Source organism: Apus apus, chromosome 2 (assembly GCF_020740795.1).
Source record: "Apus apus isolate bApuApu2 chromosome 2, bApuApu2.pri.cur, whole genome shotgun sequence".
Lineage (NCBI taxonomy): Eukaryota > Metazoa > Chordata > Aves > Apodiformes > Apodidae > Apus > Apus apus.
In genome coordinates this window covers 10,692,907-10,718,289 of record NC_067283.1, presented here as the reverse complement: position 1 = coordinate 10,718,289, position 25,383 = coordinate 10,692,907, and the positions used below count along the sequence as shown (strand labels likewise).

At 38.9% G+C, this 25,383-nt stretch overlaps 1 protein-coding gene across 4 annotated transcripts in view; it reads right to left on the bottom strand.

Moving 5' to 3' along the window:
* ZMYND11 (zinc finger MYND-type containing 11) overlaps positions 1-23,950 on the bottom strand; it is a 108,299-nt gene extending 84,349 nt beyond the window's left edge. For all 4 annotated transcript variants that reach the window (XM_051612591.1, XM_051612593.1, XM_051612592.1 and 1 more), the window contains exon 1: positions 23,740-23,950. The gene's annotated coding sequence lies outside the window, so the exon portion shown is untranslated. The remainder of the gene's footprint in view (positions 1-23,739) is intronic.
* Between the last annotated feature and the right edge of the window lie 1,433 nt (positions 23,951-25,383).

Genomic DNA, 25,383 nt, shown 5'->3' with positions numbered 1-25,383 from the left:
TATGAATGTACACGTAGGTTCTGTACAATCATTTAGGGACCACCTTAGGACAACCAAGAAACGTACAACTCAGAATAATTATCTGTCAAGTCTCTGGCTTTGTATTTTCAAACATTACCTGAGTTAAAATAGGACCTTTAAATATTTGGGTTATAAAGGTATCATTCACTAGGGCACTTGACTACAAGATGGTTTGCCTGGGATTCAGAAATCTCAGCAGCACCTTCCATGGAAAGGAGACATTTCCCACCAACACTGGAGCAGCTGATGGACAGCTCAGGCTAGGGAGTGTTCAGCTGCCCTGCTGGAGTGCTGCCAGTTTCATGAATAATTGAGTATTTTTTCTAACATAGTTCAAACTCTCAAATCCTAGATAGCTGCACACTCCCTAAAGTAAGAGACCCAGTGTCTCTGTGCATCACTTACCCTCTAAATGCAAAAGGTTAAGAACATACTAGGTAAGAGAAGCTAACTCTCCTGTACATTATTAAAACCTCCACTGAAAATATATTCATTGCTGTGGTATTTTCCATTTGGTTGCACTTGGATTTAACTTTTTTCGTGTCCCTAAATAAGGAAGAATAAACATTAGTGTTTTTTAAATTTTATTTTTACTGAGCAAAGAAAGCAAAATACTTACAAAATCAGATACTCATTACAAAATACACAGTTTTCACAAAATACATATTTTTATATAGTCATATAATCATCAGGGTTGGAAAGGACCTCTGAAGATCATCTAGTCCAACCCTCCTGTAGAGCAGGATCACCTACAGCCAATCACAAAAGAATCTGGAGACGGGAAATTATGTACTACATTTTCTTAATACATTATGCCTCTAATGACCTTCAGCTCTGATGAAAACTGACACCCCTCATTTTTTTAATTACTAATAAAAAGCTCTGGATGAGTTAAAGAGCTTATCAACTGTTCAATACTTCAAATACGTTGTTGAAAGCAAAAATGTAAATGGCCTTCATTCGTAGCATTTGAAATGCAGAAGGTGACAGTTCTCACGATAGCACTGTAAGAAAGCAGTGGAAATAGCAGATGGTGGCTTTGAATTACACCCAGACAGAACGAGGCATGTCCAAACCAGTCTGACAGGGAAGGAGATAGGAGATGGTTGTGCTATGCCCACCACCCCACACAAGAGCACAAAGACAAACACGGAAAGAAAAACTCTTATTCACATGTGCCCGGCAAAGAAGAGACCTCACAAGGGCACGAGATTGCTCCCTGGGAGGGTCCCCACAAGAGGGAGTGTGCAGAATGCTTTCATTGGAGACAGCATTGCACAGCTGACCTCCAAAAGAAGCATGATGATGGGGGTGGTAACAGCAGCTGCACACAGGTAGAAACCAGCAGAAGAAATATTCTATGGGATGACCCAGGCTAATTCCAACAGGAAACACCATCCTCCACTGCTGTATCAGGCAGCTCATGTCCACAAGATGATTCCACTCCAAACGCCCACAGTTCAAACCCTAACTGGACGTATTTGACCAATACTCTCAGTACTTTTTTTTACTGGACTTGTCATAGGATACAGAGCTTGTTCTAAATTACTAAGCATTATCCAACTCCCAGAAAAATACTTAATTTCCAAAGCCCACAAATAACCCTTCAAGTAAAGATACTAAGACTGGATGACTAACTCGTTTTCTCTAGTGTAGTTCCTAGTACCCTAAATAAGCTGGATTTTATTGTTAGATCCTCTGAAGTACAACAAAACCCTGCCCACAATCTAAAGCAGGGAGAGCTGAGACTTTGAAAGGTTAAAGGGCCTGACCAAGATCTATCAACAGCAAAGACAAATATCCAAGCTCCATCTCTCTTCCTGGTCTTCCCTTACTCCACCATCATAATTCAGATACATCCTGCACCAGAGCTTTATCCCAGGGATTACAGAAATTATTTTAAAAGACTGCATATGGGAAAAACACATATATCAAAATTTCTGGCATATATTCTAAATAATTCAATTTTAAGAAATGCAGAGTTTCAGTTCAATACTCAGCTCCAGTTACTCTCTCTCTCCTAAAAATCAAGAAACTCATTTCAGAATAACCAAGATGAATAAAGACCCACTTTCAGTAGAGCAGAAAATCAGGCAGATGGATATCTTAGAGATACATGTTCAAAGTTTCATATCTCATCACTGCCTACAGCCCTCCAGTCTCAATCCTGACAACAGTCAGTAGCTTTTGTGAATAAGCATGTTCTGGGAGAGAGGCTGGACTACATGGCTGGATAAACAGGCAGATAAAACAGTAGAGAAACACAAAATGTCAAACATCCATTTACCCTAGGTATCAGCCTGGGAGCCTGAAGTAATGTTTGTGCAGATAAGACAAAAGATCAAAAAGAAAGATAGGCAAGTAGTTTAGTTCTATTATTTATTATAAAATTTTGGCTTTGTAAATATAAATCAACTACAAATGTTCAGCACTGCCAAGGAAATAAATTATATTTGATATCTATACATTAAGATATTCCAGTTAACCAAACTAAGGAACAAATCTAGTCATAATTCAATAAGAATATGTACAGAACCATCCTATTAAATGTCTATGCTATGTAAGGAACAAAACAAGTTTTAGCAATATAGTTCTTCAAAGCATACCAAAAGGAAAATAACTACAAACTCCTGAAGCAATGCTACTAATTTATCATTGTTACAGCTTAAGAATGTAGTCACATCCCATAAATTGCTTCTCCCTCACATAGTATCTTCAAATCACTCAATCTGAAAAAAAAATAAAATCCAAAGTGCATTACAAAGAGACTGCACTTTTACAGCAAGGGAGGAAGCGGACGGTGAAACAAAAAATACTATAATGGCATGAAGAATTTTATGCATTTTGCATTGGACTTATCATTTATACGATAAACACACAAGTGTACAAAAAAATTGAGACACTTTTTTCTCTTGAAGGAAAAAAATCTTTTTTGTGTGGAGTAACTTTGTTGGAAGACATATGGATTTTTTGGTGATTTTGAAAGCGACTGAAGTAGATAGCAACAGCTAAAATGTGTAGCATAGTACAAAATGCCTTCCTAACAATTCCGGGATGTTTCAAGTTGTAGATCTACTTTAATTACAACTAGGGTTTCAAACAGATATTCAGAATCCTACACAACAGGCACATTATCACTGAAAATTCGCACAGGAAATTCAGCTTTGCCTTTCCTGGATTTCCTGGAGTAGTGGACTTCATAATTTTCTGTCTTGTACCTAAAAAACCTCAGATTTCTCTGCTACTCTACTAGATAGTTTTCAAAAAAGAACAAGGATCTCATTCCTTCCTTCCTTCCTTCCTTCCTTCCTTCCTTCCTTCCTTCCTTCCTTCCTTCCTTCCTTCCTTCCTTCCTTCCTTCCTTCCTTCCTTCCTTCCTTCCTTCCTTCCTTCCTTCCTTCCTTCCTTCCTTCCTTCCTTCCTTCCTTCCTTCCTTCCTTCCTTCCTTCCTTCCTTCCTTCCCTCTCAAAAAGCCCAAAGATTTTATAAAAAGTAGTGCCAATTAAGAAATTACAAGTATTTTTTAAAATTACCCCGAAACTGCTTTGAAAGTTTTGTGCATGTAGTGAACATGAAAATGCTAATTATGAGGAACAAAAAAATAAACTGACTCATGTTTTTAATTGTCCACAGCTAACAGACAGAAGAAAGCAAGCAAAAGAATCACATATTGGAAGCAAATTTGATTATTTAATTTTTATTGGGAGTATTTTAGCTACTTTTTCAAGTTATTTTCATGAGGGAATGTGAAAAATATTTTGTCTCCATTTATTCAAAATTTTTAAAAATTGCCATTTTTAATAACTTACGATCTTAGACAAGAAAGTTTTCTTCTCAGTCTACTTGTTTTCATTTAGAAAAGGAAAATCTTGTGAGAAATCTGCAACTATTTTTTAAGAAAGAATTTTAAAAGACTGCCTGACTTGATAAGCACTCTGGAAGAATCTGCTGAACAACTAAGAAATAGAAAAGCTGAGCTGCAGGAAGATTGCACTGACTATTTTGGTGCTAAGTCTCCTGTCCCATGTGCCACTCCTATCTGTTTTAAGCAGAAATGACAAAGCAAGTTCAACAGTATAGCAAATCCATTTGTTTAGGAAGGTCAATCCTGCAAGTATGTCCGTGTTCAATTCCTGGCAGTGCAACAGACTTGCTGTGGCACCAAGGAAGTTTCTTAACCTCAGTTTAAAAGATAGCACAACTATACTCTTTAGCAGCTCATAAATTGTCTTCATTTTTGTAAAATGGAAAAAAACCCCAACATAGACATTCTGATTACAGTACTCTAGTCATTCTTGAAAGATGGGTATTCAGATTCAATGAGTGAACACTGAAGAAGCCATTCCTGCTTAATTACACTCAAGAAAGAAATCCAAGAGAGTGTTTCCAAGTGCAGGGTTAAAATTTAAGTGTTCAAGTCTGAAACCTGACAATTTCTGTAAGAACAGCTATGTTCAGTTCTCTAAAATGCTATGAGGGCAAATCCAGATATTATCTTACTGAATGTCTCAAATTGCTGATGACAACAGAACTTCTGATGTCATGGCAAAAGTAAAGAATGGGCTATAAGAAAATGTAAATTGAAATACATTTCAGTCTTCCCACAGAAGAGACACTCACTCTGAATGAGGAAATGGTGGTAGAGCACTGGTAAGAGAATTGCTAGCAAGATTTGTTGTCTCTTGGTAAAGATTCTATGGAGTTTTTTTGCTTGAAGATGATGCTACTTCTCATGACATTCTTTCAATAGTTATTAGCAGTTTCTCAATTTCTAAATACATTCATTTAGTTACAAAGTACAAAATTTGCTACCTTTAATGTAGTACTTTCTTTATAACTAATCAAAAAATCATAGTAGCAAGCATTTTTCGTTATTTCTATGTCTTAAGCACAATTTCATTTCCTGCTAGTAGCTAGTTAAGGAGTACCATCAACTTGAGTTCCAGTCCTTTTTATAGAGCCATTAAATGATTTAGTGTATTAATTCTGCTTGCCTTTTACTTTTGCACTTGCCTTGGTTTTTATCAAAGCCACTTTCTCTCCATCTGTTGCTCCCACAAAAATAACATGCACTATTTCTTAATTCTGATTTTCTATTCTTCTAGTGCTAAAAGTACTGGCATATTATCTTCCTCTGCTTCTGGTCTTAAAAGCAGACCTGTCTTCAGAATAAAATGGAAGTGTTCACCTGAGCAACTGTTCCCCTCCAATTTATACTCCAAATGCCTTGCAACATAAGAAAGTGCTGATACAGCTATTTTACAGGGATGAAATAATACCATAGGGAAATATATTCAAAATCTGTTAGAGACAGCGTGACTGGTAAATCAGTTCAGAGAACTGATGAGTTACTTTCACCTGCTCTATACAGAACTGCTGAAGCCAGTCATAGCTAGTGCACAGCTCCTGAACCATTCCTGGCTCAAAATATTTCAGGTGTGGTTCCCATGAGGTTGCCAGTGATGTATCTGGCAGCAGGGCCATGCTGAAACTGTGGTGGCTGAATTAATGCAAGTTATTGGATTTGGAAGAAACAAGTCAGCCAGGGTTGCTGAAGCATCACCATAGCAGTCAATGCTAAGACAAGCCCCAGCCTGCATTTATGGAGCCCTCAGCTCTCCAAGTCATTTGGTATAGGGGGTTTTGTTCTTACTCATGTAGGAATTCTAGGGTGTAATCCACACAGTAAGTTTGACCATACTTGCCCTCTACAGTAAACATTGGAAAGCAGCTATGACAGGACACATGTCTAATACAGACATCACGACAGGCTCTTCCATCTGAAATCCTAATGATTAGAAACTACAGCCTAGCTTCCAATCTGCATTTACTCAGATTGGATGTATACAATTATCCTCACGCCAATATTGCTCTGTGGCTTAAGTGGCTTTTTGCTCTCTTCCATAGTTGACTCCTAAACACATTTATAAAGATCATAAGAACCACAGGAATTGATCAAAGGCATATTAACTGAATTCCTTGAGTATGACATGAAGCTACTCAGATACATAGGATACTTGCAGGCTAAAGGAGAAGGTAACACAGGTAACAGCATAGTTTTAGCCTCTCTGTTGGAACACTAGAGAAATGTCAACATCTAATTCATAATGAATCTAAATCCTATCTTATTAATACAAGCAGACTGTAAATAAGAGTGATAAAGATTAGATAATTTTACTGACTCAGCAACAGATCTTTATGTTTCAACCAGTTCCCCTTCCATCTAACATACCGGTAAGGCCCACAAATATTTTTTTTTTTCTATAAATCAAGCTCTGACTAGAAGGACTGAGTATGCTATGAGGAACCTTGAACATCTTTTACTTTCAAGACAACTTTAAGTATCCTGGGTCTTCCCTTGGGAGACTTTTTTTTATGCCCAAGAGAAAGAATCCTAAAGAAAAATGTGTCTCTAGTCTTTGGGATCAGGAACAAACCTCAGCTGAACAAGTTACAGGAACTGATAAGGGAGACAGATACATCTTTTCTCCTGCCTGAAAAGTTTACTGTAATCCACTGTAAGTGATGGTGTAGAAAAAAGCAAACAAGCTGGGTGAAAAGCTCCCATAGTACCTATAGCACACACATCCAACATGGCCCAGTGTCCCTCCTCTGCAGTCAGTTTTAAGAGCAAGGAGAGGAGTGGTAAGTACTCTCTAGTGGGCAGCAGCTGGATAAAGTTACTCATGTTTTTTCCCCAAGCCAACTTGGGTGAGATTCTTGTAGCTTTGGAGGTACCCAACTTCAGCATCACAACTACCAGGGCGTGCAATTTCAGATGTTTGACAAGTGGTTTTTAGCCTCTGCCCCCAGTAAAATCAAGCTAATTAGATGTAGCAACTAGCACCATCCACGCTATTCTGCTGTGGATAGTCCTGGACATCTCCAGTTAGCTTACAGCTCAATGCATTATTTTAGTGACTTTATGGAAAACAAAAACAGTCTCCATCACAAATTTCTACTATAGACAAAAATAACATGAGCACATTAAGCTGCTTTCGTTTGTCACCCCTGATGAACTTCATATGGCAACCAGACCAAAAGCCCCCGCTGAGCCCCCGAAGCTGAATGTGAAACGGAAATATCACAAAAAACCACTGCTGGCATCCCAGAAAATGACTCATGCTGCTTAAGTACCAAATCATTACATGTGGAAGATTCTTGTCTGGATATTTTGTACAGATAAATCAAGCACTCTGAAACTACATTTGCTGAAGAAAGTAGACAGAGCACCAGGGCTCCAAACTTGGTACAGTCTCCTCCTGTGCTGGTTAACTTCAGGCAAGTCACAGCATATCTCTGTATTACCATTTCCAAATGCAAAACTAATTACACTAATCCCCTTTGTGCAGCACTTAAACATCTATGGATGAAAATAATTATCCTAAGAACTATTTATGTTATTAGAGCAGAGAACTACAATACTATGTGGAAAGCCAAGGGCCAGATCTTATGTCAGTCTATTCCTCTTGACAGGTATGAACTCTAAGTTCAGAAATTACTGCTGTTTATAATTGATGGACCTTCCTGAGCAGAGTAAATGGGGAATTGGTAAGGAAAAATCACTGCAACACCACGAGGAATGCTGTTAACTGTCCTAAGAGCTAGATTTTCAATGATGTCTGGATACAGAGATGAGGTTCATACCTGGTGGGATTTTCAGAACTAACATTTATTCAAAGTCCCACTAAAATCAACGGCAGCTAAGTAGTGTGGCCTTCACGGGCAGTCCCTACAACTTTAATCACTTTAATCATCAAAAGGAGTGAAGAAACTGAAAAGACATTGTCCAATGTTACTTGTATGACTATTGTGGAAAACTTTTTTTGAACAGAAATGTGACTTTTAAATTGCAGTTTAGCAATACATAAATGCTAATGAAATCCTGTGCTGTCTGCCCAGTGATAATTTTTTCCTATTAAAAGCTTGTTCTTTTTTTAACCTAATAAGCAAATTAGTAGTCTAAGCACATTAATTGTTCAACATTTAAATTTATAGTTAAAATAAAAAGAGAGGCTGCTTACCAGTACTAGAATTCTTTGAAGCATTAATTCTTCACATATATTCAAACTTATGAGCTACATATTTGTCCTCTCACTTAGGACTAGTCCTAGATTCTTTCAATGAGTAAGTACATAAGGTACAGACTCACTATACCCCTTTCAGTTTCCTCCCACCCACAGAAATAAAACTCAGGGAACTTCCAAACATTCCAGGGGAGAGCAAAGTATTAAAAAAGAAAACATAAATGTGAACTATACATATAATAACAATACATATTAAAAAAGTATTGGTAATTGACCTCTTTCTCTTTTTGAGTAACAGTGCGTAAGTGTAGTGTATTACATTGACTTAAACAACTACACTAGGCCAATAAGCACCCTAGGTCCTGAAGTCTTTTGTGCAAACGACTCTATCACCTCTCTACCACGTGATGAGGGTAGGGATGGAGCTCTGGGTAGCATCATCTCCAATATCTCCACTATTTCTTAACCATGTTGTGTGCTCTGGAGAAGTACCCTGTAGCAAATGCAGGAGATTCACCTTAGCAGTCTGATAGCAACTTTTGACACAATCTGCAGTTGACTTCAAATGTCTGTGAGGAAATGGCTGAACTGTTAAACCCTTCAGAAAGCACAAATGAATAGCCTGAAGCATTTAAATGCATGAATATAGAAGAGTAGACAAGCCCTGGCATAAAAGTATAAAAAGCAAATTCTGCTTGAGAAACAGAACACCAGAAATAAAGTTTGGAGATTCAATAAAACCTGCTAATTAAAAAGTATAATACTACCATTATTTGAGGCAGAAAATGAAGAAGGTCATTCATAAGAACATATGTAATTTCTGCAAAAGCCTCTGAGGAAGTGGCCTTGATGAAAGCAGTACTAGCAAACACACCAAGCCCAAGACCTTAATGAGGCTACGTGAGAGTTCAAACTCTTTTAGCCTTAAGCAGATATTCCATAACAGCTTTAATAGATGGTATAGAAGGAGAACAAATAAGTAAATAAATAAATAAATAAATAATTATTGTAAGAAGCCACATGGATCTCATTCCCAGAATGAGCAGCCATGTGGGTGCTGGATGGCTTTCCTTGTTGAAGTATTCCTGCCTCTTTCCATAAAAAAAGCCCACAGATGACAAAAAAACCACCAACCAGACAGACACTGCTAAATGGGTAAGATCCGTGTCTGCCTCACAGAGCTGAACGTTGGGTTTTCAACCCCTTCCCTTACACACAATGGGCTGGCTGCTATCACAAGGGCTTGGGATGGCATTTCCAGTGGGCTTGATCCAGGAGAAATACACCAAATTATTTAAGCTGGGTTACACAGGAGCTAAAAGAGATCAGAATAAGTAATCAGTGTAGTTCTGCTATGTAAGAGCTTCAAGGTTTGGTACTACTGTGTATCTGTGACCTAAAGTGAAAAATATTTTTGATGAAATGCTTTCAAAAAACAATGCCAAGACAGATATCCCAAAAGATGTTAAATAGACCAAAATAAAAATAGGAAGAACCACAACTTTGAAAAGCATATGCATTATCCTAAATCTCGTTTGCACAAGTACATAAACCATTATGCACTGCTTTTATTAGCAAATGAAGTAATGAAAAAACAACTACTAACAATAAGTAACATCAGTGTTCTATGTAAATGCCAAGACACTTTCAAAACCACTTTTGCCATTTGCAGAAAACAAAAAAAAAAACCCAAACCCTCTTTTTGTAAAAAATCTGTTTGAGATGAGTATGATTTCACTCATATGTATTATTCAAAAACATGTTTCTTGAAAGCATTTTCAAAATGAAAACTGTTCAGTTTTGTTTTGTTTTGTTTTTTCCATACACTTCTAATGTCTGTGTCAAATGGGGTACATCTGGGCTGTGGATGAAGAGTCTCTAAGCAAACAAGCATTTTTTGAAGAACACTGGGACAGTTCTTGTAAATATTAGACTGCTATGGTTATGCAATAAGGTCTCACATTGTATTCTTTTGAACTCCTCTGGTAATCCATTCCAGGTTAATATTGATAATTACTATCAATCAGTTTTAGCAGTAAGCTTGCAGCTTTAAAGTTCATATTTCTACAAAACAACTCTGCAACAGGATGTGGCTTGGTTTCTTTTTTTCACCTACCTGTTACTCCACAGTAACACACAGCCAAGTTCTTCTACTGTAATTTAAGCTGGATCCCGAGAGTGAGTGGTAAAATGTGCCTTTGTATGTAGAAGAGGAACATTTCTGCACCAGCAGATCACTGCCACGTGCAGATCCGTGATTGCCTAAGTCCTGTTGACATGTATACACACCATCACATAAATCGACTCCCCCTCCCTTGTTGATCTACATGTAAAATCTGTGCCCAATAACCTTGTAAAAAAAAGATACAGTTTTAACTACAATACAAACAGGAATTATTTCTCCTGCCAGTGAATTACAGCCATTCCTGCTGCATAATATATCATATGTTTAACAGTGCACACTACTCAGCAACTTAACCCATGGTGTACCAGCTTTTGCAGGAGCGTCTTCTACAAAGCATTCCTCAACTGCACCTCATCCTGTGTTTCTTCTCTCATCCCTCTTAGATCTACATAGTATTCTCACTTCTCTCCTTTATCTCCATCACCGCTTTGGTGTCTTCTTTTACACTTGCACTTCAAAGATTACACTTTCTCTCCTATTTCATAAACTCTGTAAACCTACCTCTTCTGTGAATCCTATTACTGAATGTGTCACTTTGTATTTTTTCTGTACCATATCATGCCACACTATATTTATTCATGCACAAATAATAAATGTAATTTGGAGCAGGGATTTTCATAACTTTTTTACCCTCTGCTGTTATTTTGTAAACTGCCAAGTACCTAAGCATTACTAAGTAAATAAACAGCAGTACCAAAATGCTGATGAAACTTTACAGAAATGTAGGTTGTCAGAATGCAGTCACCAAACTGGAACTTGGCCAGTACAAGAGGGCAAGAAGCATCCTTACTCTTGTGAAGTGCCAACGGATCATACAAATGACTTGGATGAGTCAGAATCATAACTACATAAATACCTAATTTAAATGAAATTTGCAAATACAGTGCACCATCATCTATCACTTTTTAATTATAAAGAATACCTGTCAAGGGTGCTAGAGCCTCACTAGAAGCTACCTCCCAATGCAGCTTGCTGCAGCCTGAGATGCAGGAAGTGAAGGTCATCATTCAAATTCAAGACAAAGCTACTGTAAAGCAGCACATTCTGCCTGAGATGTGGGGTTCCTGTGACCATGGCTAACCAGCAGCTCTCTCCACTGAGTTTGGCAGTTCATTTAATTTCATTGATTCAGTGGAACTCAAAAACAGGACTGTAATTTCAAACAGTGAAGAGCTCTTTTGTTTCCTAAGTTTAGTAGTGTAGACATGAAAGGGTTTGATACCCATTGCAATATTGTACTTCATTTATTTGTTTGATAATTATCTGGCCACCACACTCACCCAAATGGACTGAACTCAAGGGACACTTGTTAACTCTCCCACACAGGAGGGCTCCACCCCCAGCACACCACCTGTTCCCGTGATAACTCCTAAGCTGTAATTCAGCCACCCAAAATCTTTTTCAAGAGACACCTTCAGCTCTTGAAAAAAACTGCAAGTATGTTGTGTTAACACTGGATTTTTGCTTTTATTATCACTCAGTTCTCATTTTTCTTTACCATGCAGCTGGGTTTCAGCACCATTTTTTTTTAACCTTGCTGAGTTGCCTTCCATGGCTGAAGTCCCCATTTACTGATAAAGAAATACAGAGTGTGGACACAGCACATTTGTATGAGTTTGCAGCCTATTCAAGGCTCTTCCAAAAGAAAGAGATGAAAAGTATCAGATCCCTATTTAACCTGCCTTGCTGCCCTGAGATCTTACTCCTCTACAGTTGGACTCCCCATGTATATACATCATGCACATTCCAGAGTGCCCAGATTAAAGTACAAGAAATTGTCCCAAAATTGTATGTGACTAACATAATAAAGCAGAGGAGCTACTGAAGTAGTCTGAAAGTGAAACCACTGAAAAATACACTTTTTATGAAAACACTAAACAGATTAACAACTGGCCCCTTGTTCTGTTTAGAGTGTCTCTGCTGAAGGCAATACCTAGAGATACTTAATGTGATTGTAACTGCTCATTTGACAAAGCTTCCAGTGTACATCAGGAAAGAACAAGGAAATAAACCAAGAGACTGAGATGCAGGCAGATGGGTTAGCATCTCTGGATTTAACAAGAGAGAAATACAGTTCACATCTTCATATGAAACATTATTTTCTTGTTCCACCTGGATTCAGACTAAAAAAAAAAACACCTCAAAAAAACATGAACTTTCATTTCCATCTCTGTAGGGAAATAACTGAAAAGTGCACGGGTGACCCTTTAAAAACTGCTGCTGCCAAATGCATCACTGCCAAAGAATTTACCGTCTCTTTTTATACAAGATATTTGCCTATTGCATACCAAGAGGAGGTTTATTTCATTGTGAGTAGCTCCTTCTCATAAAATACCAGACACTTATGAGCATCATGACAATCTTTTCCTCTGCTTGTCACTGACACACATTAGCTGTTGCCACATTTCCATTTTTTTACATCTAGATCACTGGGCTTCTATTATTGCAGCACTTACAGCCTAGTATACTAGTATTGCTGCTGAATACCTAAATATAGATGTTTCCCACCTCTTACATTATTATGCTAAAATAAAAGAATAAGCCATTTTAGAGAATTTTTTAATTTCAGAAAGTTATTTGGGATTATAATTTTTAAATGTGGCTTTCATTTTAATGCTCACAAACTATGTCTGTTATGAAAATACTTAATAGCAAGCTGCTGCCTAATTAGATGACTTAATGTTGCAAAATTCTGTATTTAAAAGCAAAAGAAATGCCAAAGAAGATCAAAATCAGATTTTTTTCCTTTGTTTGCTATGATGTGCATTTTTTCTGTTTATATTACGTGCAGAAAAAAACCACAAAAACAAAAAAATAATTGCATGATAAGACCATGATTTGCATTGTGTTTTCCTTTATACTGTTTATAAGTTAACTGGGGTGTTTATAGCTTGGTTGGTTTTTTTCTTTCTTTTTTTTCCTTTTTTTTTTCTTTCCAAAAGTGACATTTAGAAGCCAATAACCCAAAGCCTATTACTAAACTCTTTAACAGTGTCCAATAGGTAGATGACCTAGCTGCAGTGTGATTAAATAATCTAACTGCTACATCAATGAATGCAGCATGAATTAAAATGGCTGCAAGCTTCTCCAAGCATAAGATTAGAGATCCAAATAAAGGTTTCACTTACTTTTTATTTTACATTTCAAATAAAATGTAACCATTTATTTAAAAAAAATAAAATCCATGTTTTCTTGACAGACAAAATACAGTATTATTCTAATATATGGTGATGAACCCATATATTTTTATTGTCAAAGATCTGACTACATTTTGCCATTCTCATACTGAATAACCTCATTCAAGGAAAAATCAGTCTCTGCTCAAGAAATGTAATAGTGCTAGGGTCTGGTCCAAAGTGAACTGTTATCTCATGCGTGAAGATAATGAATGTTAATTTAAAATAATGTTCCTTCAACTCCAGGGTTTTTTTTTTTCATATAATCAATCAGGCCTGAAAATGTGTGCATGCGCTCTTGCACGCTCTCTCTCTCTGTCACTCATACATAAAAACTTCGCTATATATTCTCATTCCCAGCTATCCAGGAGAACATTTTCTGCAGGTGTAAACTAATATTCTCCTCCCCCTGTATAGCATGAGACGTGTACCTTGACTTTCAGTGGATGTGCATTTCACACCAATCTCCCCCTTTCTTCCTTTCATACGTGCATTTCCCTGCTCTTACTTGCACTCAACAGACAACCGCTCCGGCCTTTCACTAACTCACCCCTCAAGGTCTCTTATCTCCATCCAATACTGTGTGGCCAGGCAGGTGTAGAGAGCTCTTTCTGCAACTCAGGCAAGAGCTCTCAAATAAATACCAGAAGAGAAAGAGCACTGCAGAGACAGGCTGCAAGGCATTAGAGAGGACAGAACACGCTTGACCTAAAAAGGAGTAGGCTTTAACATTATTAGCTACAATGTTCAGTTATTACAGTAAAGAGAATTTAAACATTCCAAAATGGAGTAAATAACAAAAGCAGAAACCATTATCTAAAATATTATTGTTTGGGAACTAGTGTGGAAGAAAGTATTCTATAGCTTTCTACATCAGAAAATTGGCTGATTTCTGGAACCCTTTTAGGAGACATTTGAGACTGGCAGTGGCTGGAGACAAGACTCTGGATTACACAACATGCTAGTTTGATCAAGAAAGGCAGTTCTCATGTCAAAAGAGCCAAGTGGAAATTTGGATACTATCCCCTCCCACTGGCCCAGTAAATACTGTAACTGCTTATCCACTATCTTGGCAGAGCAAATCACGTTCTGCTTCTAAGCACTCTGAGGCACTTATACTCAAAGCATGTGCCCCATCAATTAGCTTGTGCTGCTATTTATCAATATTTCCTATGCTACTAAAAGGGACAAAAAATAACTCCATTTTTTGAAAGCTACAAGTCTTCAAAAATTAGTGCTACAAGTTAGACTTATGCTTGGATGACTCATAAGCAGATTATTTTTATAAAAATTTTAAAAACTATTGAGAAAAAGAATGCCAGCATGGATTAGAAAACCTAATAAAACTGGCACCTGGAGATACTTGACTGATAATCCATATTTCCTAAAAGCTGCAAGTTGAATAACAAGAGGAGATCTCATGTCTGGAACCAGAGAGTTAGAAGTATGCTTCCAATTAGGAGGCTTTATCAAGAAGCCTTCTGGGAGCCAGCAGAGTGGAAAGTGCACAGGAAAAGAAAAAATCTCTTTCTTACAACAAATATTTCCTGTAAGTCTATTTACTTCAGGTCACGGTAAGACAAAGAAGACAACCAAGCTACAAAACTGAAAGATGCAATTACAGATTGAGAGTGTTCATGTTTCTTGCTTTCCAACACTGTCCATAAGAAATGCTTCTGGGAATGCATCAGCACTCTCCTTCAAAAAGATATGTCAGTGAAATAAAACTATTTATTTATTTATTTTTAACCAAGCAAACAAACAAGATTTTAGTATGGCAGCATTTAAACAACCTGACATTACATTCTAGTCAGACTGATAAGAGGTCAGATACTGTGAGTTACCAATGAGCAAAGTGCAGGTCTCTACTAACACTTCCCCACATTTTTCACCAAGAAAAGCTTTCAGAAAGCTATTTTGATTAGTGAAAAAGATTTTTTTTTATTTATTTATTTTTATGAAATGATAGTGTCTGTGCCAAATAATTCAGTGTGCCATATTATCTTCAAATGTCAGCTTGCACACATGATGACTGACATTGAAAACATCCAGATTCCTGAGGAAATACTCATGCAGTGGGTTTTTAGGAACATGCTGAAGTCTCAGCTGTATGAAGCTAAAATGGCGCCACGCTGGTTCCTGTGAAAACAACTGAAAACTATTCTTTGCTTTTCATTAATATAGAAAGGAAATAGGTTTTCTGAGATTTATGAACTGCGTAATAAAGAAAGAATAGAAGAAAAAGATGAGGAGAATAGCATTCTTTCTAAACTCTGGTGCATAGAGCAAAAACGATAGCCTAGATTTTGCAGGTAAATGCTAATGAACAGGGTGAGTCAAGGCAATTTTCAGAATTCTCAGGTTTTAGCTTATGTTCTGTGATTGAAAAAATACAAAATCACGTGATTATTAAACTTGCTGTCACATACATGATTGCCATAAATTCAAAACTATCTTATGTTCTCAGTTTCCTGTTCTACCTGTTTCCTCACTTTCCTAATGTACAAATAAACCTTCCTTCTCCTAATGGTATCAGCTTTTCCATTAAGAAACCTTAAATTTCTTCTTTTGCCAGTTTATTTATAATTTAGGCTGTGTCATACAGGTTTTAGGCTATACAAAAGATGTTAAAAGTCACTAACAGAAAAATGTTAGCCATGTTTCCTCAGTTATTTTAATAGATACTGTACATTCCTTCAAAGACTAATGTACATGAAGAAAAAGTGCCTAAACTTCAATGGGAACAATCACCACACTAATCTTTAGCATATGCAAAAGTCTTTTTAAAATAACAACAGCCATTACTCCAAAGGCATGAAAAATGCGTGTGCAATGTTGCGTACTCCAGAGGAAGAATCAATTAATTGTACATAAAGTTTTAATTTTAAAAAATATTTTATGATAAGAAACTTGATCCATCAGTATGCTCCAAGGCCCGTGTGTTTTCTTGCCTGTGGGAAACATGTTTATATGATCCAGGTCTCTATCGTTATATTAATATTAATCTATGGGTAACAATTAATTTTCTGCAGAGAACATAATCAGTTTTCATCAGTGAACAATCAGTTGTCTGTGATTACATTTTATGAAATAGCAATTCTCTTGTTTTGATTTTGCACAATTTTGAACCTGAATCTTAAGTAATTGGTTGGGGAGAGGGGATTATGCATGAAGACTAGGTTTACGCTTGTCCCTGAAAGCAATGACTGCTCAGAAGACACGGGTCTCAAACGTCACAAACAACCAAAAAGAACACTGGAGAAACAAAACCCCCACCATTTTAAGGTAAAATTTCCACTTTAGTTTGTGCATGCACTGCAATGCACAGGCTATCATGACACCATGAAAACAGTCATAAGGCACAAAAAGTCAATGTAGACTTGCCTGTTACTTGGTTTCTGACTTGAGAAGCATCTGTAATTGCAAACAGGTATCTAGCATGACATCCTCCTACTGCATGCACAAATGGTGTGTGAGACTCAACAGAAAATGATTATAGCCTGGTAAGAAAGACAAAGCTCTCTTGTCTTCCAGATCTTGTCAAAGATTTGTTGAGCAATAAACGTATCTTACATCCCTTTAATTTATTTTTCACTGTATATTATTTCTAGCTACTTTGGGATTCTGCTAATCACATTCTCTCAACCTCATTTTGTTTCACTTCATTGCTTTTCCAAAAGGTTCCAATAAAACCTAACACTGGAAGATAAGAATCACCCTGCTAAAATTAGTGAACTAAGGGCCATATCCCATGAGTAGCTGCATGCAACTCCCATCCACCTGCCTCTGAAAGACCAGAAAATAAATGCCGTGCTGTAAGTGCACAAGATCGAAGTACAAATACCCACTTTCCAAAATGCTGCTTCTGAGTACAACACCTACTAGCAGACTCCTACGGTCTGTAACCAAAACATTACTTAAATTAGTTGTACTGAAATCTTATATTTTAATATAAGGCAAGTTGGTTTAATGTATATTTTTAACACACTAATAAAGGAAAACGAAGCATGGGAGAAATGAGAGGTAAACAGTAACTCTTCTTTTTTTAAATTACTGGATCTCAAATCAACACTATCCTATTACAGACAAAAATAAATTAACACAATGAGACCAGTGCTTTGCATGCAAAAAATGCAGTTTCCACAAATAGGGTGAATAGGATGTTACTGGTATTTTTGTAGGTATACTTGACTTCATTTTTTAACTGCGGATTTTAACAAGTGAATTTTAGTACTCCAGATTTCACTGTCTTTGGCTAAAATAATTTATTAAGAATTAGTTTTTGTATCATGCTACAATTGAGAAATGTATGAAGAGTCGTAATAATTAATTCATTATGCTTTATTCTGCAATTATTTAACCTTTGAATTTAACATTGAATATCGTGTAAAGGAATATATGAAGATACAGTTGGTACACCAGTAACAATATTTTACTTATATTTGAAAATATTTTTTTAATTTTGTAATGAAAAATATTATGGCCCTGGCATTTTAACCAATAACGTACTTGAAACTCAAATTAGATGTCCCTATACTTTAATAGCAGAAACTTCTGCACTTCAGTGAAATGAAAAATGAGACTGGAAGAAAATCACCAGTCTTTTTATACACAAAGCCCTCAATAACTACACTTTGGATTTATCTACATGGTCCAGCAATAGGATCAGGCTCTGATGGGATATTACCAAAGCTGGCTGACCTAAAATTAGAGGCCATGAGTTTTAACTTGGGTTCACGGGCATGTCACAGTGTATCACCACTGTGCCTGCTGCCGCCTGCCCACTAAGACTCTGTTCATCTCAAGGAGAAAAAAAACAGAGGAGAGACATATAAAACATGAATGAAATCTTACTAAAACGTAAGGAAAAAATTAGCCTCTAGCATAGCTTATGATTCAAATTAGTTCACTCTTTAATAACTCGAGTATTTAAAGAAATTGATCGCAGCCATCTTACATCAAAAAAGCATTTCAAGCCAAATGTGTGTTAGCATGACTTCAGACACTCAGTGAAACAGCATCATTGGAACAAGTAGGATATTTACTCCTTTTTGAAACACAAATAACACTAAAAATCCACTATGTGGTTATTTCTCTAGTTTTACCACTAAAAAAAAATCTTCATATAATTCAATATTCACAGCTTTGTTAAAAATACATATATAATGAGACTGAGTTCAGGCTTGCTCAATGAACTTGATGGCAGACATTGTTTTAAACAGATGATAAAACTATGTTTAAAGACTGTAACTGAAAATACAGGCGAAAAATCAGCTCAGCTCAGCCTTGGTGTGGCCAGGAGATGCATGGAGAGAGGCCTCTGAAATCAGAGATCTCTGTGTGCCACATCAGGCTGGAGACCACAGTGTTCTGTATTGTACTGTACACAACCAACTGCTACCTATCAATCTACTTCCAGTTACTGCCACTACATCCAGGAAGGATGAGGCATATTTTTGAGAAAATTTAAAGACACCATTTAAAGACATTTGAGCTTTCTTGAAAGAAAAAGTTTTCCGCATTTGTTTTGCATTTTGTATAGATTACTAGATCTCCTTCACCACTGTGAATGTGCATCATTATACTGCACTGAAAATTACTGAAAACTTGTTTCAGGAATGTAAGATTTAACTTACAAAGAAATTTCTGCAAAATGGAGTCACTGCCTCATCTTGCAAACCACCTATTTTGCAGGGTGTAGTCTCCCAACTGGTAGATTAAACATTAAAACAATAACCCAAGTCTGAGTTAAATTTACATTCAACTGATCAAAAATCATCCAGAATCTGACAAGAACAATCTTTGTTCACAACATTTAGCACAAGCAACACTGACAGACTAAAATGTATGAGCTGTATAAAAGATGACATATGTTGCACTGCCCAGCTACCCAGGGCACCACGCTCCAAGTACTATGCAAGTACTATGGGAGCGTTCATCTCCTCCTGAGACTAAAAAACACCCAACAAAAACCAACACAAAAAAATCCCCTGCAGGTAAAGAACATGATCAGACATTAGTTCCTAAACAATCAGTGCAAGAAGGAAGGTTAAAGAAAGTTGTATTCCACAGAAGGAAAGCCACCCCAATTCATAAAATCAGTGGTCAAAAGTAAAAAGAAATTCATATATTTACTGGACAGACGTGGGTAAAAGAATTGCTCCAATAATTTTGATCTAGCGCTTGCAACAAATAAGTGCCATCTACTTTATTTCATTCACAAAAGTAAACTCGTGTATCAGGCCAGTAATTTTCAACAACTCAGCATTTTATGAATCAAGTTCATGACTGGTGTGAGCCACATATACCTTGGATGGATTAATTTTGTTTATAATAGGACTTAGCATCTGTAACAACCTGCAAGGGGAATATAAGACTTATTTACTTACACTTATGCTACTCTGGAGCTAGCTAAAAAGCCTTAAACTAATTTAAGAAGAAATTAAGATGTTTGCTCAAGACATCATCATCACCACCTCATCCCTCTTTCAGAACTTTTATCCTGGACAGATTCACTGCTTGGAGTCCTCACACACGTGGAGAGCTAAATGCTCTAGGTAACTGTGGAAGGCAATAACTATGAAAACTAGTTACAGGTACGTCCAAGATTTGTGAACTTTAGTTGACTGAAGCTGGGTACCGAATTCCAAAACAAGTCTCCTAATGCAAATTTTCCCCTGATTCTCAAATTGTGTGTAATGATACAATTTTCTAACAAATTAGATAATGTGGACATTTATGGAGAAGCTTAGATGTCTAAAATTGAGAAAACATCTTTAAATGTTGGTTTTTATGCATTTTTTTTAAGTATTTAATCCTAATTCAGAGACTGCAGCTAGCACAGCTACACCACTTCAAGGTGAGTTTGAGGCCAAATTAATTTTCCATCCACATTGTTTTCTTCTCCAAAAGCACCACATCACTAACAGTACCCACTAGCTCGTATTTACCTGCAAGGTGGAAATGCCAAGCACACTTTTCAAACTCTCACCATTTCATTTGCTCTTGAGATGATGTTAGGCTGGAAAGATGGTCCAGGCTCTTTCCCTGCCAAAGCCTCAAGACTTTTCTCAACAGTCACTTCTACTCTTTGCTACAAGGGTGGGTGAGACTCTCAGGCAACCTGAACACATACCTGTATATAGACCACCTGCTACATACAAATAGCCTGGAACACAGCCCCAGATTACAGCAAATGACCTAGCAGTGACATATTGAGCACACAGCAATTACAGTCATGAAATTATTGTTAATTCTGTAGTGTTCAGTTTTCCAGAAAAGTTAAGAAGTGTTGCTTTGGCTCACAATATGTAAGGATGAAGACAAACTACTAAGAATTGTAGTTCATTGTGAACAAACTCAATTGTTGTTTACTTTTTTAATATATATATTTACATATTTTAAAACAATAGCTGTAAGTGCTTGCTTAGATTAAAAAAAACCCTGCAATCACAACCCAGCTTAACTGGCAGGGAGGGCACTTCCCTGTTAAATTAGTGCTATAAAGCTCCAAAGTTGAAGAAGAGCATCTTCTAGCACACCACCAAACTCTTAAGACCCCTACCCAACATCCACACACTCACAACTCCTTTTATACAGGTGACTTCATCACTAGGTAATTTCCATCCCACTATCCAGCTAATGAGATCAAGCAGAACAGTTATTTTTCTCACTCAGTCCTTTGCTGGACTTGATACAAAACATCAGTTGCAAATGCCTCTTCTTGAGGGCACCACCATCCCTAGCACAATCAACAGTCATCAACACAGTAACTTTTTTTACCATTCATTAGAGCCAAACTCACCATCAGAAAGTGAAAGTGCTCTCTGTTGTATTACCTAGCCCCTGAACCCTTCCCTTCCTCATACAAATATCAGGTTAAACCAAGAGAGGGTTTGTTTAGGCATGGAAAAGCTGGCATTAAACATTAATCCACACTGGGAATTATTCTGCAGGCACTTTCACTTTTATACAAAACAGCAGTCAGCAAATGGTCTACTTCCCTAAAGACTTCTATAGCACACTCAGAATGGTGGATAACTAACTAACTAGAAGAAATAATAATAATTTAAAAAAAATAAATATGCCAAGTCCTGCATGCTGAAAGGTGAGGGACTAGAAAAACGCAAGGGACTACAACACTACAACCCGAACCACAAACTGGCATTTCCACTCCCACACTTCCACCCTCCCAACACCTGTCTCAGGGATCACCCTTGAAGAATTAAAGAATGTCCTACAAAGAACAGCAACAAAAGTGCAAATAAATAAATAAATCGTATCACTAGGACAAAAAAGTGTTTTCCACCTTTGGAAAGGTGGAAACCTTTCCACCTTTGGTGCTTCCCACTAAAGGAAGGTCTTCCCAAAACTACAACAAATAGTACCACCCTTACAATACAGAGACTGTGGCAGATGATTCCAGGGTGTTAAAATGCAAAATCGCACAACTATAAAACCAACCAGCACCAAACAAAACAGTTTTCCACCCCTTTTCCTCCTCTCAAGCCACCCCAGCTCTAGCCTTTGTAAAGCTCTGTTTGACATGTTCACAGCAGACGGAAACAAAATCCCAAAGTGTGTCGTTTTCAGGATAAGCCCGAAAAGACCCACAAAGTTTTCCAAGTTCTTAACATCAGTAATTTGCAGGGGGACTGTTGTCTGAAATGCAAGGAAGGTCAGAAAAGCGTGCCCAAAGCTCCCCATCGTCCTTGCCACAGGGAACCCCACAGCTATGCTTCCATCCTTTCTCCATAAATGAGACAGGTAGGCCCCCGGACAACCCCCGAGGCAGGGGATGAAGGAAAACACCTCACGAAGTGAACCGAGAGGAGTTATTTAGAGACGTGGTTTCAGGGACAGATTCACACACCAAACCCCCCCCAAACCAAGGGCCTCAGTAGTACATATTCCCCCGAAATGCGACCGGCGGGGCTGCGGGAAGGCCCTTTCGGGCCGAGAGGAGCGAGCGAACCGTTTCTGGAGGGCGCGGGAGGGCCCGGGCCCGCAGGCAGCCGGGCTCCCCGCACTCCCCTCGCCCGCAGCGAGGGAAGCCGTAGGAGGAGAGCGGAGAAACCGGGCCATGTCACCCCCGCCGCTCCCTACCCGGGAGCAGCCGGGGAGGCGAGGGAGCCCCCGGGGCCGTGCCGGAGGACGAGGCGCTCCGCCAGCGGGGCGATCCGGGAAGCCAGGGGCCCCCGTCCCCCGCCTGCCCAGCCGGGCGCTGAGGCCGTCCCCGCCGCGGGGGTGGCGCAGCCCGCCCGAGCCGCCGGGGGAGGGGGCGGAGGGGCCGGGGCTCCGAGCTCACCCCTTTCCCCGTCCCCTCCTCTGTCCCCCCCCGCGGGGAAGGGAAGCCATGGCCACTCTCCCACCGCGGCCGGCCTGCGGAGGCCCCTCCGTCCCTCTGCTGCGGAGACTCGGCGCTGTCGAGCAGCTGCCATTACTCGGGCCAAGACCCGTCCCCCAAGTAGACATCCCCCCCACCCCACCCCAGCGTGGAAATGAAGGGGAGATGGGGAGGGGTGTGTGAGAGAAAGGAAAGGAGGGGAGGGGGAAGTGGGGAGCAAAGCCGTCGCCCCGCGTGTGGGAGAAGAGCGGGGCTGGCGGCGTGGCGGGGCTGAGGCCAGGCTGCGCCACACCCCGCTCGGCCTCGCCTCTCACGCGAGTCCCCGGCTCCCCCGCTCCCTGCAGGCCCAGGCGGAGCGCCCAAGGCGGCGGTTCTGCTGCGCGCCCCGCTCCCCACCCCGGCCCCGCGCTGGCCGCAACTCCGCGCCGGGGACCCGCCGCCGCCTCCCAGCCGAAACCCGGCCGGGAAAAGTGCGGGGACAAAAATAATCGCCGTTAATAATCACACGCGCTCCGCCGCCGTCCCCTTCTCCTCGATTTCCAAGCGTGCTGCCAGATAATCCCTTCCACTCCGAAAAATGAAATTATAATAATAAAAAAAAACCGCCTTCCATCACCCCCACCCCCCCCCCCCTCCCCTTTCGCAGCCCCACACATTTTATTATTAAGTATAATTGCTCCCCCCTCCCCACAGGGCACCCTGCGGGGCAGGATTGCCCCCTCCCCTGGTGCCCAGCCCTTCCCCTGTCCCCACTCCCCCATCTCCTTGGAACAGTGTGTACATGATTTTGTAGTTTTTTTAAGGCGCCATGTTTATAATCCTCCATCATATTAAAAAAAAATCCACCCAGCATGAGACACAGCGTCTCTCGCACCCCAAAGCCAGGGAAGCAGACACAGAAATATCCACAAGGCTGTAAATTCACACCCCCCCCCCCCTCCCGCACACACCCCCCTCCTCCCCAGACTTAAAAGTCTCTCTCACCTTGTGCTGCTGCCGCTGCTTCTGCTGCTGCAGGGGGGGAGAAGTTAAGCCAGGGGAAACTTTTCAATCCCTTCCCCAGGCCGCTGCTGCCTCCTCCTTCCACATATTTTTCTCCTCAGAGTTTTATTGTGTCTGAATTTTCTCTCTCTCTCTCCTCTTCTGTCTGTCCACAGTTCAGGTTTCTGGGGTAAACAGGGTTTAGGATGGTGCTAGGGATATTTGGGAGAAGGAGAACTCTAGTGGTGTCTGCTGGAGTTGCTGTTTGTTTCTTTTATTATTTTTTTAATAATACATTTGAAGCGGATCTTTAACTATTTATTACATATGTATTTTATCATACTCTTCGGTCTGGACCCTGTCTTATTGCAGAGCAAAAATGTGGCTCTTATCTGGCCCTGATACATGGAAATTCTTCCTATCATGAAGTCCAGCTTGGAGAAATTCTGGATAATGTTTTTGAAAGTGGATACCTTGAGCAACATAAACTAAAATATACAGAATGTGTCTCAGGGTTTGCTATATGTTGCGAGCTATAGATACACACTTTCACTGCACGACTGGGAGATACATAGTAAGATGAAATATATAACATTATAGGCGCGTATGTAAGTGGCAAGAAAACGTGCATTTTATCCTGTTTCTTTCTGGCCTGTGAGAGAAATATTATTGATAATAAATGTCTAGGCAAATGCATTCTGAAGCTTCTGAAATACTTCTAGAATTATTTAATGGAAAAGTAATAAACTTCACAATTAATTAATCTCTACTAGAAATGTGACATACTTTATGAAAATGTGCTCTAAACTTAGTTCTATAAACATTTATGCTTGCAAATTGTTCTAGTCATATGAGTAGGCATTAATGTTACTAAAATACTTTTGGACTCCCTATGATAAAAAAGATGCATTTGTTGTGCCTGGTCAGTCAAAGATTTGACAGAGTTTGCACACTGTGCAGTGAAAGTTTCTCCAATGGTAGTTCCTCTCAGTAAATAAGAATTCTAGTAGTGTCTAAAACCACACTTTGTTTGACACTGCTGCATCAGGACTTTACATCCTCTTTTAAAAAATAAAGTGCAAATAACAGTTAGTTGCACAGTAATGATATAGCTTTACTTATGTATTTAAATATGAAAGAACAATTTTCATTATCTAAAATAAATAGATAGGGAAGAAAGTGCTAGTAATCAGCTTTCAAAGTGTGCTTGAGGGGTTGGGCAGCTACCAAACAGTGGTACTATAATTTATTAACTGTGTTATATTGCTTGTATTAATAAAAAGCAAATGACATTTACAGGCAATTCTTTAAGTAAGAAGGGATTTACCATCAGTATAATTACAAAAAGGCTACCTTATGTTAAGCATTTAGTTGTGATGTTTGGCTCTGATTTCATTAAGCAGTGTAATTTTCAAAAGAAGTTCAATAGAAATATATGCCAAGTTTCCATGGCATGTTGCTGGCTTGGCTGTCCTCGGTTTCTTCAAAACCTTCTCTGCACAAATTGCATCTGAGCTATACTTATATGAGAAGATAAAATATTTTGGTCCTTAATTTTCTACTGTTTCTACAATGCAATGAAGCTAAAAGTTCTGCTCAAGCTGGTGTGGTTAAGGCACATCCATTTTTGCATCCAGAAGCAACCAG